Source organism: Neodiprion virginianus, chromosome 2 (assembly GCF_021901495.1).
Source record: "Neodiprion virginianus isolate iyNeoVirg1 chromosome 2, iyNeoVirg1.1, whole genome shotgun sequence".
Lineage (NCBI taxonomy): Eukaryota > Metazoa > Arthropoda > Insecta > Hymenoptera > Diprionidae > Neodiprion > Neodiprion virginianus.
The window spans coordinates 5,645,490-5,655,168 of NC_060878.1; the positions used below are offsets into that span (position 1 = coordinate 5,645,490).

Genomic DNA, 9,679 nt, shown 5'->3' on the forward strand with positions numbered 1-9,679 from the left:
TTCATGGGGTATCGTCTCCGGGTTGGGGGATGTTTCGAACCCCTGCAGCTTAGCTGGGATAATAGATTTGGGGTCAGGGAAAACTCGCGGAGCACGTCCGTGGTCCGGTTTGACCACTGCTACTACCTGGGGCGAAAAATGAGCTCTCTCTCTCTTTCTCTCTCTGTCTCTCTTTCTCTCTTTGGTGGGGTTACGAGCTACAATGTTCCACCGAGTTGACCGCCTGCAGGGGGGTCGATCGATTCCATCATCCCCTGCTGCATGCCGCAGGACTCTATGGTGCCTCGCGTTAACGGGACACGTCAATTCGTTGCAGGGTAAGACCTGGGCAATAATTTTATCCACGCCCTTCGGAGGTGCAGGGGTGCCTCCTTTCTGCACCCGTAACAAAAGGATAAGGAAACAAGAAGAGTAAGATACGGAAAACACGGAATCGCGTGAGAGCGAGGAATGCACAAGTCCTTGTGCTGTATTACCTCGGGACATAATCTGCAGCTCGCTGAGCCGAGCTGCTTCACTAGCTAACCGTTGGGGAGGTCCGAGGGTGAGATTTTCGACGCGTCGCTAGACCGGCGTAGTTATGCTTTGTACATAATAAGTTACGTTGGGGTTGGTCGCGAACTGACCAGTACCGCAGAGCTTCCCTCTGAATGCAGGGTGTGAATGTATGATAGATAATTAATGCGTATGTACCGTTAAAGCTGTGCAGTCAAATAATCGGAATATTTACAACCATCAGTCCAGCCGCGTCGGGTTTTTGAATCTCACTTAAGCCAACCATACGGTTCTGTGTAACGACGCATCGCGTGCTACGCGATACCTGTCATAAGTTTTCTTATTTTAATTCATTTTGTTTTGTCTTTGTAGGTGTATGCATCGGAACATCTGGAAGTTACAAATTTTTACTAATGGATGTACTATAGGTTAGATGTTTGTTTGACAATTATAAAAACTTTGTACAAGCCTAGAGGTAATCATAGGATTTCTAATTGCTCATTAGCGACCGTTTGATCTGTTCTATTTGGATGCATGTAATACACGTGCCGGCAATCAACCGAGGACATGACTATTTACATCAGAGTTGACATACTATACCTCCATGCTTCCAAGAGATTGCGAGAGAAAATTCTCTGACCTATTTCTGGAATCACTCTCTGCGGTGTTACGCAAGCTACGAATAAGGCTGTGGCGTGGCCACGACTTCCGTGCAATCTAATCTGCAACGACAAAAATGGATTAGGACGGTGTATGATTCGTCGAGCTGTTTACGCTTGTTTTACAGGACATGCAACAAGAGAACGGTTGTTACTACGGAGAGGTACTCTTCACGGTATGAATTATGCTGTCAGTGAATTTGCCAGGGTAGAGAAGAAGTCCATTTACTCAAATTTGACTGAAACAATATCGCATCGATTGCATTTAATGACAAACTTATCCATGCAGTTATGGACAACTCGGAAAGTGAAATGAGCGGAAGTAACAATCATCGTCTCTTTCAATTTTTGATTAGAAAAAATGCTGGCCCTTGTTTTGAGCATGATATTAGACTGACGTCATTTTTTGTGAATAATCGATTTCTCGGGCTCACAAGTCGCTGTCATCAACCACAAAAAACTTACAGCGAAAACGCTAAGAAACGTCGCATTCTCGCTGCATGCTGTTAATCCTACGATATTACAGACGTAATTTTTGAATTTCAGCGGATCGAATTAATGACAAACGGGTTCCTGACTTAAGAGGGTGTCCTAGTCCATTTCGACGTTGACGTATATATCGCCAAATATCGAAGTCCATGTATCTGAAGCGTGAGAAATGGCTCGACAGCTCCATTCTATACACAATCCTGAACAAAAACACTTCAATACAAACTCATTTGATGCTGAAATAAAGAAATGGCACGGACTCTACGAAATTGCAATACAAAAAAAAATAATGAACTAATATATATATATATATATATATATATATATAAGTCCGTAAGGTGTGCACATAAAAATAAATAAAAAATATTACAATAATTGGTAGCGACCGCTAAATATTTATCTACCTTCACCAGGTAGGCACCTTAAAAAAAAAAACTTAAAAAATGAACCACTCTGTTGAAGACATATGAAAAATCCCGCATCGATTTTGGCCACTAGTAATCATTCCAACAGAATTGAACATTCAAACAAGTTACATCTGAAGACTGTAACAAATTTTGAGCGTCACCTCGCAGGTTCTTCCGTGGTGTTGTGGTGTTTTTTTAGTGCCAACCTGCCGAGAGTGCAATTTCGCCAGTTCTTCGTCACCAGGAAATAATATACTTATTCCTAATGGCGGAGGATTGGGTACATTTAAGTGTGACGAAATCCGTCGCCTCCGCTGTACGTAATACGCGTCTTCACGTGGCGAAGCGAAGCGGCGGTTTCGAAACAGTGTCAAACGGCAATGAGCGATGTGGACTTTCCGCGGTACTACAGTTAAGACGATCCGAGGTACGAGTCTTCTTCCCTCGCCTCTAACACATACCGCAAACACCTCATACACATCCAGAGGCCTTTTCAATTTATTTCTATCCACCTCTTGACACGGCACCGCGACTCGCGCGGGAACGAAACGCGGCTGCGGCCTCTTGAGCGCGTGCGGAGCGGATTGGTAGCCTCGTTTCCGAGCAAGAGTCCGGCACCTCTCCTCTTCTCTCCTCGAGCCGCTAATGAACTGTGCATCAGAGTCATCCATCCAGGCATCCCTCTTATAGCCTCTTCGCGTTACTAACTAGGGGTGCAACCTGTAATTCTGCGCCCCCTCGAACCTCCTACGAGTTTCTGCTCCATTTCTTTCTTCCGTCGTTGTTTCTTGCGTGTACCATCACAAGCCAAGTCAGAAACTGGAGATTTATTCCAAAAACTAGTCTCCGATTTATTTTCCGCACCCTTAAATCCAGCGAACGGGGTGAGCAGGTCAACCTCTACTGACCTACCTACCTGTGGACGTAAAATGGGATTTTTAATAACGAGTTACCGTACACGACTATTGTAACCTGAATTTAAAAATAGTTAGGCTAAGGTCTGATGGACAAGTTAGACACATAGGTGTGTGTACGAAACATCCTCTCTGAATAACCAACCTTCTATGACCGATGGATAAGAGGCGTCAGTTCGTGAAAAAGATGCGTAATGTAAACATATGCAAAAGCTTGATATTCATTAATGAATATTACTTATTCTAATATGATACTCCTGTGAATCTTTATTGGGCCGATTAACCTCTCAGAGATACCACGCAACTATGTTTCGAAATTACATTTTATTATTTGTTTCAATTCAGTGGGAAGCGGTGTCGTAAGACACGAACGATTTTCATTCTGACACGCGTCATGCGGTTGTCTGCTTTCTGTTTCTCTTCAATCCATCGGTTATACCACGATTAAAATTAAAATCTAACAACGGATATTCTGATAATTAATTACCCTTTCGAATATAGAGTTGGCAGGAAATTTGTATCTTCCAAATAACTCCGGTTATTACTAATTCTCATCGCTTATAATACACATGATGTGCCTCCGTAGCAACGCGGGGTCAATGAGAGCTTTCATCGTTCGCCGTTCGTGATGTTGAAATAAACTTATAAACTGTTACAGGTACGGGTTTGCAAGCCAGCAGTTTTTCCCCTTTGGTTCACGTATAGCTCGTACTCTCTCTCTCTCTCTTTCTCTCTCTCTATCTCTCTCTCTTGCTCTTTTCCGCGCCCGCGCAATCGCCAGCTCTTTCAGAGTCCTGCACCCTCTTTATCCATCCACCAATCCATCTCTCTCTCTCTCTCTCTCTCTCTCTTTCTCTCTGAGATGAGAGAGGGCGAGGAGGGGGCGCGAAAAAGCGCCCGGGGCTGCATAGTATTGATCCATACCCGTGGTTGACACATTTCCCGAAAGCTCGCTGCTTGCTCTACTTTCGAGTGAAACGGCGTAAAAACAACCCGAGAGACTGCCGTCGCGGCGCCGTTTTCAGGTCGATCGCGCGCTGGACTTGCTTTCGCTCTCTTTGTTCCCCCCTCACCGACGATATATATATATCAGGGAAGAATGAAAAAAAGATCGAACAAAAATCAACTATTTACGATATATGTATATCGCCGGGACTCGTAAACATATTTTCCAACCAATACAAGTTCTCAAAATACGGAAATCGATGATACGTCCGTTCTTTTATGTATTCGGCTTGGTGCTTATACACACGGTCTCAATCTATCGCTAGTTATCCTTATAAAGTTGCTTGATCGATCGATGCCTGCATACATAAACTGCTGTGGATCATTTTTGGTTTCAAGATTCGATGCGGTGATAAAGCAGATTCTTGTGGTAAATAAAGTGTGGACAAAACTAGGCCACTCGATCTATTATACTATGTAGTCGTTTAAAATATTTTCACTGCTACGAATGAAATTACTAGATAATATCGGAAAAAAACAAACAACACAAAAGGAATTGGGATGCAGGAGAAAAGGTAAAAAATCTGCTGTCAACGCTTCGGACTCTTGAAAGTGACCGTACACTCACCTACGCAAGAGAAAAGTTCGTACACAGATTCGAGATGTCGAATTCTTTGATGTAAAAAAGGATGGAAACTCGGGGTATAAGTTTGGTATCAGGGTTCGTACGCTTTTCGGAATCTAAAATTTCCCAACTTTTCCAGGTATTTCAGCTTGGAAATAGAATTCTTCCAGTAACCTTTCGAGAAATATAAAGCTGACTAATGACAATCTTTTTTTACACCTCAATACTAATACCTAACAAGTATCTTACTGTCTGACTGTAAATTTAAAAACAACAGGCTGCGATTTTCCGTAAGAAGAAACGAAGGGAGGTTTTCGTTATTGAGTGATGTACATAGAAGTTACGAAGTGGTATGCGACGAAACAAAATTTTAAGTACCATTCTTTTTTTTCTTAAGATCGATAGTACTTTGTACAAGAACGACTCTATTTCTCCGACAGACAAAAAATTCCCTGATTTTTTCCCTGTGCGCGCGAACCCTGAATATGCACAATTGATCGATGATTGATGATATTTAGTTCAGCGTTCGATCCGAGCGTAAATAGTAAGGGTGTATAAAAAATCTGTAAAGATGAATTCGGGCGTCCCGGTAGCTGGCTCCGTGTAGGCACGCATAATGATCGGACGGTTCGACGCGACGCGACGCCGGAACTTCACCTCGAGCTTGGGAATGCTGCCAAATGGGTCAGAGCTTGCGTAGGGTTGGTTGCGGGCCCGGGTCTGCGCGGATGTGAAGTAGGCAGGCACCGTGGGAGTCGGGTTTGATCAATACCGAAGCCCGCGTCGCGACGCCGCCCGCGCCCTGCAACCTGCCGGGCGCAAACATTGCGACTCGGCATGGTAACAGAAAACCGAAGGACTGAACACGCATCTTCCAGGCGCCTGAGAAATGCGTAAACGTCTTGAGGGGTTATACCTAGTCAGGAAACCGAAGAGAGCGATTTTTCAAGGATTTTACAAGAAGAGACATTTCAATTTATTAGTATAAAAATTTATGTATGTACGATCGTCGAGAACAGCTCTAAAAATGGTGTATTGCGGTGAGCAAAATATCTCTAAACTGGATCATCCAAAATAATGAGACAAAAAAGATTTAGGTAATATAAGGTGTTATCTGGTCTTTAAACGACGGAATAAGCAATATATTAATTTTTAACAAAACGGCAGCTTCTTAGAAAGAAAATTTCGATTTTTCATAAAAATTTTCGGCTCAGTTTGTTTATAAAATGGAAAATATTTATCGGCGAAAAAAAACCTGCTATCAAGGAATGAATAATATATTCGAAAAGCTTGTGTAAAAATTTCGGTTCAGCTCTTTCCGAGAAATTTCGCTTACCGACTTTGAAAACATAGTTTTCTGTACATATACTTGAATGTATGTACATTACGAAAATGAAATGAAAAAAAATATCGGTTTTCGAAAAATTCTGGCTAGGTACAACCCCTTGAGCAATCTTGCTGACTCTGAGTTACTTTCGTTTCCACTATTCGCATCGATCGCGAAATCCCTGCAGTAATTTTCGAAAGAATAACATAGTGTCATAGGTTTTGTTGAGTACGTCACCTTTATGCAGAGATTAATGACCTAGATATGTACGAAAAATTATTTTCTCTAACATTCGGGACAAAACTGTTACTTATCAGTAGCTAAGATACGAAATGTTATGATTAAGCGTTTGAAATTTGAAAAAAACCGCGCGCGGGAAATTTGAACGTCAACCGTTAGGGATTCCGAGTATTTGGACAAAGGGAATTCAGGGAATGCTCAAGGCTAGGAGTTCCTGATAGATTGGAGATCAATAGACTTGCGTGAGGCACACCTGCTTAAGTTCTCGAGCTTCCGTCGTTTAGTCGTTTATTTCAAATACAGAATTCGGACTGGGCGTGGGAAGAGTCACGTGCAAGCGTCTAAATGGCAGTACTCTGCACGTTCGCACCTAACCTCGATCCACCTGGTGCCCCTGGTTACTCTGGATGACGGTGCCTGTTCGTCACAGTTGCAACTTTGCCAAGTAGTTTGGGCAGGCCTAGAAATAGCACAAATAGTCAGTCTCCAGACTTTAGAGAGAGTTTCTTGTAAGAAGGAATTACGATTTGGTGCGCAGCGTTGGTCACGACTTAGAATGACGGGTTACGTTTTCCTGACTTACGCTCTTACATCACCGTTGTGGAAATGGAAAAGAGGCATAATGCTTCGTAATATGTATTTTCATGGGGTAGCTGAACCGTCTGTGGATTCTTATTTTGACTGAACAAGTGTTCTTACCAATTACAAGATAACGACTCTTTTTCCAGTTCGAATTTTATCCCAAAATATGAACAAATTTGAAAGTAGCACATGTCCGATCATCAGGACCCGGGATAAATAGGCCAGGTCTGCCTATTGATGAAGCCGTAATGAGACAGGTGATGGAATTAAGAAACCAGTTAATTCGCGTTTGATGGTAGGCAGCTGCGCTAATTAGCGACACGCAGGTCTGATTTCCCAAATTACTTCTCAACTCTATTACATGTGAAAAATGATAATACCTGTAAAGCTTATGAATAACGCGTCTATACTGTAGGTGAATGAGCAATTGCGTATTATGCGTTTGAAAGATGTTTTCTCGTTTCTCAGTAGTGAAAATAAACGGGTTTTTTTCTCTTGTTAACAACTCACGAAATACATGTGCGTAACGTAAAACGTTCGATATCGTACAACGCGAACAACAAAAGATAGTTATCTTTGTCAACACCGAGTATAATCACAAAGTCAATATTTGACATAAGCACTCAAAATTCGGTCCTACACACATGCCTATGCCAGTCGACGTATGGCGCGGACACCCACTACTCGCCTGTTCATTCTGACGTTTCAAGTGAGGTTTCGCAAGTATGCTCACCGAGTTCTACCTACCTACTTTCTGGCTGAAAGATGTAAACTTTTGAATCAACGACCACGCCATTCCTGCCGGTAGATGCACCTCCCACTGTAATCATGCAGAGGCATTTACTGTGTTTTAATCAGCTCGTTACGTCACACGCCGAGTTATAACGATGATGAAGAGCCGGAATGTTAGATGGTATCAGAAGCCATTCGGAGTCTGAAATCCCACCATCGGAAATGAACACATTTCAAGAGGGACAAAACACTCGGTCCGACTGGTTGTTAACATTTGGTTAACACGATGGTTGGGGGCGCAATTAGTAGCTCGTAAATTTGCTAATGGATGTAATCGAATTTGGGCTTAACTTGGATCGGCTAGAAGTAAATTATACCGATTAGTTATCACGTGGAGTAATACGGCGAGTAGTGATCAGCAGCCCAGGGAGCCCCATTAGACACTCCAAACTACTTCGGCAGGCTCTGGCACCCGGCAACCACGTAAGCCCGATGCTTAGGCAAGTGCTGCAAGTTTGCCTTGGATCGGTGAACCGTTACTTGTATTCCTACTCCGCAAGGTCTTTCAGCCGGGTTTCCGTTATCCGAAAGAGTTAGAATTTGACTACACCGAAGTCGATGGTGAATTTTCTCCAACTTGTACAATTCCATCTTGTTCCTTCTCATTCTCATCCTCGCTTTTGACTCGCCCACTTTACTCCTTCTGTTCCTCATTCTTTGCCAAGTTCAATCGTGCGCAGCCAAGTAGAATAATATATACTCATCCTAGGTATGGCCGCATCCTTCCACGCCATTTCGTACTGAATTCATACGTTTGGTGTTATCAATCGATACAAGTCCGGGTGCAGTTCGAACTCCCTCGGCCCCACGTGCCACTTATATCGATAACACTTTGGCATTTCATCGTCCGAGACACACCACGGTTTTTTCTTCCTCTCTTTCTGACATCTTTTTCCCGTCTTATTCTTCTTTCGCTCCCTTCAAATTCCTTCTTGTATTCCCGATACCAATCTCACTCCGTGTAGCTTCTCGACGTTGCCTCACGCCTCCGATACACCCGAGTGATTCCGCGTTGCTTCCCTGCGAGTTATTCTCTGTTCAACTTGCTCGTTGTTGTCAGTTACAATCGCGTCCCGATGTTACGGAGGAGTTTCTTTCACGGCTGTCCAAGTCCGGAATTATCTGTGATTCGGTTCGTGCACAGCTTGAAACGTCAGGTTACCCGGTTCGGGAAAAGTTACTCGAGTGACGAGCGTCGAGTATTTTGTTCATAATACATTACTTTATAATTATACAGTAAAAAACCCATGCTAGAACAGCATTTTGTAAATACCAGAGAAATTCTATGATTCAAGTTTCTTGAACTCTCATTCCAAGCTTTCATCCATTCTTTGTACTTGGATTAAGGTTAGTGGAAAAATTCCAATTTCGTACGAACATTCTGAAAACCTTGACTTTTGACACGCAATCTTCATTCCTATTCATTTACCATTATGCCCTCAAACTAAACGCGCGTAATTTCTGGCCCGTTTGTATTATTCACCGTTTTAGATGTAAATATTCTTGTTTCTCTACGAACTCGTCCAGCCTACTCAATTGACCCAAAAACCTTCGAGTTTTAGTACGCGACGCTCGTTTCAGTCAAGAATTATGCCCCTGGGTCCAAAGCCAATGATTTCTCATGTAGTCTTGCCGTTCACACATACAAAGATCCACCATTTTTCAAGGATATTCGCGTTGTCCGTTCTTCCTTTTCTTTATGTATATCTTCGATTTGCTGCGGCCTATTCGGCTATTTCGAAACCCTTGACATTTAAAACGCTGTTCTCATTCCGGTTGAGAAGAATTATGTCCGTGAATTAAAAATTTATGGATTTCCGTCGAACCCCGCTGATTACCTATGCGCATAACTGTACGTGTGTGTTGAAAGATTTACTAGGTATATTCTCAAGAAATACCTTTTATATTTATGCAGATTACAGAATCACTTTATGTAAAATATACTTTCCAGCATGTAATCAAACGGTTGCAGAATCGTCTGTGTTGCTCTTTCAGTCGACATTCAGAAATTTAAAGAGAATAAATAAATAAAAACCCATTTCATAGTCAGCCAAGAAATTAGGCTATAAGTACAAGAATCTAAGAACTCAAATATTCTCTGAAGACTCGATGGAGGAAATGGAATTACGGTATTGAACCTATCCAGCTGCTGTGTAGATACTCGTGATTGCCTGCGGGTTCACTCGTCCAGATAAACCCAGAGA

At 42.5% G+C, this 9,679-nt stretch overlaps 2 long non-coding RNA genes across 2 annotated transcripts; both read right to left on the minus strand.

The window, feature by feature from the left end:
* Window positions 1–1,106: 1,106 nt before the first annotated feature.
* On the minus strand, window positions 1,107–2,553 carry LOC124298210 (uncharacterized). The gene is made up of 3 exons (XR_006906756.1): window positions 2,212–2,553; window positions 1,620–1,798; window positions 1,107–1,217 (listed from the first exon to the last, which is right to left on the minus strand). It is a non-coding gene; the product is annotated as an uncharacterized LOC124298210 (long non-coding RNA).
* Window positions 2,554–2,565: 12 nt separating this feature from the next.
* LOC124298209 (uncharacterized) lies at window positions 2,566–7,982 on the minus strand. The gene is made up of 4 exons (XR_006906755.1): window positions 7,793–7,982; window positions 7,431–7,503; window positions 6,355–6,561; window positions 2,566–2,966 (listed from the first exon to the last, which is right to left on the minus strand). It is a non-coding gene; the product is annotated as an uncharacterized LOC124298209 (long non-coding RNA).
* Window positions 7,983–9,679: the final 1,697 nt, after the last annotated feature.